The 5,794-nt window shown below is 39.1% G+C and overlaps 1 pseudogene; it reads left to right on the top strand.

Moving 5' to 3' along the window:
- Window positions 1–865: 865 nt before the first annotated feature.
- LOC109374002 (trifunctional enzyme subunit beta, mitochondrial pseudogene) lies at window positions 866–2,066 on the top strand (annotated as a pseudogene).
- Window positions 2,067–5,794: the final 3,728 nt, after the last annotated feature.

Below are 5,794 nucleotides of genomic sequence, written 5' to 3'. Positions count from 1 at the left end.
AAAACACCAACCTAGAATTCGGTACTCTATGAAATTATCCTTTAGATGTGAAGGAGAAATAAAGCCTTTTTCAGACAAACCAAGCCAGGAGACTCTTCTTACCAGAAACGCTTTTAAAAAGTTGCTGAGAGAGGAAGACGCAGGTTTGGGGCCGATCCAGTCTCCACAGGAGCTGTGCCCAGGGCTGGGGTGCCCTCTGCTAGGGCTCACCTGAGCAGCGGGACATCCTGGAGGCCAGCTTCTCCAGCAGAAAAGGACGAACGCGGAAAGCACATCAAGGCCCAGCTGTGGACCAGAGGACCTTTCTTCCCCCAGCCCCGCCCAGCTAGGCTCCCGACATACTGCCTGACTAAAACCCTGGTGTCAATGCTGAGCTCATGTCAGGCCCCTTAAACATGCCCTTCACTTCTGGCTAACGGGTTGGAAATGACTCTATTCTGGGAGGGAGGAGGCAGATGCTGGGTTTTCCAGTCAGGCAGCTGGCGGGCATCCCTTGAGGTCCCCCTTGGCTCATGAATCCCACAGGCAGGTGTGAGGGGTCCTTTCTAGCCATCCATTGGGCACAACTGATCTCGCAGGTCCATTGCACACAAAGATGCCGCCATGAAATATGTCTTTACTGTACTAAGTCACAAACACGACTAGCGATAGGTTACAGTAGAGGGGGAATATACCGAAGCAATGAGTCACGATACTTAACAGATATTTGAAAATTTTTGTGCAATGAATCTGTGAGATCAGTTGCGCCCAACAGAGGGCTAGGCTGGACCCAACCCTTGGTTCATCAGAATCCTGTTGCTTGGGTCCAAACATTACCTACAGCAGGATCCTGAGCAGATGTGAGCTAAGGTTACACACTTTCGGAATGACTTCCCTCCTGACTTACACTGTTAAAAATCTTACCAGTACATCAAAATGGGCCCTCAAACTTTCTAAGACCTCTGAGTTGTTCCTCTCAGCTATGACCTGACCCAGCGGTCCAGTTCAAATCAAAGAAGACCTTAGCCAAGCACAGCATAAGGAATATCATGGTAGTTGATAGTGTTTGCACGCCGTTTTTGCTGTCAGGCACTTCATGTAAAGACCTGATGCCACATGATTTGGCAAGAGCAGCGCTTTTTGAGTTTTTGCTTGGGACCAATTTCCCAAAGGAACCTGTTGATTATATCATATTTAGTATAAGTTATACAGGAAGTGACAACAAGCAGTGTGACTAGAAAGACTCCTGCTCGCACTTGTCACCATAGCTTGCATCTCCGCCAAGCAAGGCATAATCACAAAAGTTTGCTGGATCGCTTTTGGGCAGTATGATGTGGTCATGGTAGGTGGTGTAGAATATAGTTAGTAGCTAACGCCTCTATTTGCCATATGAGCAAAGTGATTCTTGATCTCAATCAGGCCAAGGCTCTGGGTCAGCAACTATCTTTAATCTGTAAATTCAGATTGAAATTCCTATCATTTGAGTGTCTTGCAGAGGCTGATCTCTCCACCAGTGAGACCATGAGCCACACTACAGACTGACTGGCTGCTGCCTTTGCAGTTTCTCAACGAGAACAGGATGAGTCCTCGCTGGGCTTGCACAGTCTGGCCAAGAAGCTAAAGGGTGAAGAACTATCTGATGTTGTACCCTTCAAAGTACCTGGAAAACATACAGTCACCAAAGATAATGGCATTCATCCTTCCTCCTCGGAGCAGATGGCCAAACAAAAAGCCTGCATTCATCAAACCCTATAGCCCAGTGACAGCTGCAAATTCTTCTTTCCTGACCGATGGTGCATCTGAAGTGTTGATTATGGCTGAGGAAAAAGTTCTGGCTGTGGGTTATAAGCTGAAGGCATATATAGGATTTTGTGTACATCTCAGGATCCAAAAGATTGAATGCTACTCAGACCAACTTATGCTACTCCAAAAATTCTAGAAAAATCAGGCTTAACAATGAATGGCATTGATGCTTTTGAGTCCATGAAGTTTTCCTAGGTCAGATTTTGACTAATTTTAAAGCTATGGATTCTAATTGTTTTGCACAAAACTACATGGGTAGAAAAACCAAGGTTGGACGCATATAGCAGCTTCATTCATACTTGCCAAAACTTGAAAGCAACCAAGGTGTCCTCCATTAGGTGAACAGATAAACTGTAGTACATCCAGGTAATGAGATATTATTCAGCACTAAAAAGAAATGAGTTATCAAGCCATGAAAAGACATGGAGGAACTTTAAATGCATATTACTAAGTGAAGGAAAGCAATGTAAAAAGACTATATGCTGTGTGATTCCAACTCTGTGACATCCTGGAAAAGGCAAAATAATAGAGATAATAAAAAGATTATGGTTTCTGGGGGGGGTGTTATGGGAGGGAGGGATGAATAGATGGAGCAGAGAGAGTTTTAGGACAGTGAAAATATATACGATAATGGTGGATACATATCATTACGCATCTCCAAACCCATAGAATGTACAACACCAAGAGTGAACCATAATGTAAACTATGGACTTCGGTTGATTATGATGTGTCGATGTAGGTTCATCAGTTGTCACAAATGGACCACATGGTGGGAGATGCTGATAATGGGACAAGCTGTACCTGTGTTGGGGGCAGAGGGTATTTGGAAAATCTCTGTACCTTCCCTCAATTTGTTGTGAACCTAAAGCTACTCTTAAAAAAATGTCTTAATAAAACAACATTGTAAAAAAATCATATATTTCAGAGATAAGGAAAGGCAGGTTTGTTTAAGAGGTGAAGAGCAGAAAAAGAGCCTCCCGCTGGGCTTGTAGAATTATATTAAGTAAAGGCAGGATAAGGAAAGAAGTGAGCATTTCTTTCCCAGGATAAGGCTTTAAAGAGGCCAAAGTCCGTATTTTATTGTAGGATAATTTTGAAGACCTCTAGACCCCTCTGATGTTTGTCTTTTTGTTATAAGACACCTCCCATAGCAGCTTCCAGAACGCACATGTAGAGATTACTTGGGTCGATTCTTGAGATCTCTAATTTGTCTTATGGAAAAATGGCACATCAATAAAACCCATTTCTTCAATCAATATTTCAGGAACCCTGAAGAGCATGTGCTTGCCAGTGACGATCTATGCAATCACCCAAAGAAAAGGTGGACATTCCTTCCTAGCCTTTTTAATGGATGTCAGATACTCCGTCAGAAAATATCAAACATATCCATTTCACTAACAAGGAAGTGCTATTTGATTGAAGAAACTACTGGTAGTCCAATGAAAAAAGAATTGACACTCATTCAGGGCAAAATGGTCACTTATAAATAAATGTCCCTCACATTACTGTAGAACAATTACTTGAGAAAAAGTATCTTTAGGAGAACTAAAGCCTTGAGAAATAAGGTCTCTGTAATTGCTATTGTAATCAATTCTAGTCCTTACTCATTCTAATGCTTCCGTTTTTTCATAACAGTTCTAATTTCCAAATATGGGAGACAAACATCACCAGCACCTAGCTGTATCTTCCTATCCCTTTTACACATATAAGTATTTAGGATTCCTACATACTAAATCCCTATAGCATTTTTAGAGAATATATTTCCATCTCCTTACACATTTATCTATCCAACCATCTGTCTATTTACCTAACTACATTTCTACCACCTACCAATCTATCTATTAATATATATCACTTCTCAGAAAGAGTAGTACATGGCACACCTTAATATAAATTATTCTTTGATGGTCATTTATAAGATGCTAAAATCTCTCTGATCTTTTGCCAGTGGTTAACTTACTTGATTCCCACTGTCCAATTATGACAACTCTCTACTTAGGAATAGGTAAAAAAAAAAAATTAGTAATCTTTATGATTTTGCCTCTTTTCTTATTTAGGTGCATTTAAGATGTTATGTAAAACCCAAGAATGTTGGTGATATGACATTAAAATAATTATATACAGAAATTGTCACTGCAATATAAAACTATCATTGTGTATCTTCAATATGGCTTGTTGGGTAAAGTCTTCTGGTTTGTTTTAATACGTGCCTGGATTCAAAATCATACCTGTTTTGAAACTCTACTTTCTCTCAGTTAATAGTCAAAATTATTCTATTATAATTTAAACTGAATTCATTTTATTCTTAACAGGATGAGAATATTTTTCTTATTAAGCTAAATTCAGTTTAAGTTATTTGCACAATACTTAACAATAAAGATGAAAAATTCTGATGTAGAGTTAGATCTCATAGCTTTATGTATTTAAAGTCCTCTTCATTTTTAATCCTCCTTGTACATTTTTTCACAGAATGCAATTCAATGTTTGGGGAAACTCAAATACTGAAATTCACAGTTTATGAGAAACTTTAAACTATGTTTAAAGATACCATTGAAATGTGGGAAAAAAATCTAAGCTACCATAGGAAACCATCCCCAGGAGACTAAGATGAACTTTTATCTATTCAGGGGGAAAACATGTAATTATTATTTGATAAAGTTTATAGTGCTTTTTCATATTATAAAGCCAATAATTGTTGACGCTTTAAAAATGTTAAAAGCATCAAAAAGTTTTTAAAAGTATCTTTTTTGTGTTATTTACAGTTTATATTTGCAGTTATAACTGAAAATTGTTAATTCATTTGTTTTCCATTTATATATCATTTCAGAAACTGTTTATTGAAAATATTTTATAACTATAAGAATTTTTTAATATATCTATACTGATGTTTTATCATCAAGAATAGGAGACGATGTAATTATAATATTTTCAGTGTATATTTTAAGTTCTCCTACCTCCATATTCCCAAGTGACTGGAAATAGGAGGGTGTGATGGGAAATCAAGTAAGGAAAAGGGGGAACTTTAAAAATCTAGCGCTTCTTAGAATAAGAGAAAAAAAAATGAAGGGAGGTGAAAGAAATTAATAAGGTTTTTTTTAGATCAAAATGCCTGCTATTTGAATCGAGAGAATAAAAATGATTAGGTGATAGATAGATAGATAGATAGATAGATAGATAGATATGGACTGATTGTATCCCCCAAAATTCATATACTGAACTCCTAACCAGTACCTCAAAATGTGACTGTATTTGAAGATGGGGCTTTTAGAGGGGGTAATTAAGTTAAAATGAGGCCATCGGGGCCAGCCCCAATCCAATCTCATTGGTGACCTTAGAAGAAGAGGAAATTTGGACATACAAAGAGACACCAGGGGTGCACTTACACAGAGGGACAACCATCTACAGTCATCTAGAAGCAGCAACAGGGAGGCCAACTATAAGCGAAGGAAAGAGGCCTCAGGAGAAATCAACACCGCTGACACTTTGAGCTTGGACTTCCAGCCTCCACAACTATGAGAAAATACATTTTTGTTGTTTAAGCCACCCAATTTATGGTCTTTTGCTGTAGCATCCTGAGCAAAATGAAACAATAGATGTTTTTCCTGTCCCCATTCTCGGTTCTGTGAGGAGACTGCCCCTTTGAGTGTCCCTACGTTAATCTGCAGCAGGTTTAACAGAAAAATGCACCACTAAGGATTATGCTCACAATTTCCCTAAATTCTTGCAATCTAGGTAACAGCTTTTCCGGTGTGCTCCCGGTGGGAGACACAGATAGGATGTGGAAGGGCTGTTGTGAAGGACCTCACTACAATAAGGGGTCAGATGACCCTAAATGGACCCTGAGGGGTGGGACAACCTCGGCCATAAATACAACAGAGGCTGTGACCGTGTCACAGAAAATCTGTAGTGTCAGCAAGAAAAGATACTATTCTCTATGTCCTATTTCAGAAAATAAAAGCAAAATGAACACTTCCTAACTCATTCTATGTAGCCAGATTTACCCGAACACAAA

This window comes from Hipposideros armiger, unplaced genomic scaffold (assembly GCF_001890085.2).
Source record: "Hipposideros armiger isolate ML-2016 unplaced genomic scaffold, ASM189008v1 scaffold_773, whole genome shotgun sequence".
Lineage (NCBI taxonomy): Eukaryota > Metazoa > Chordata > Mammalia > Chiroptera > Hipposideridae > Hipposideros > Hipposideros armiger.
This window is presented reverse-complemented; position numbering and strand designations above follow the sequence as displayed.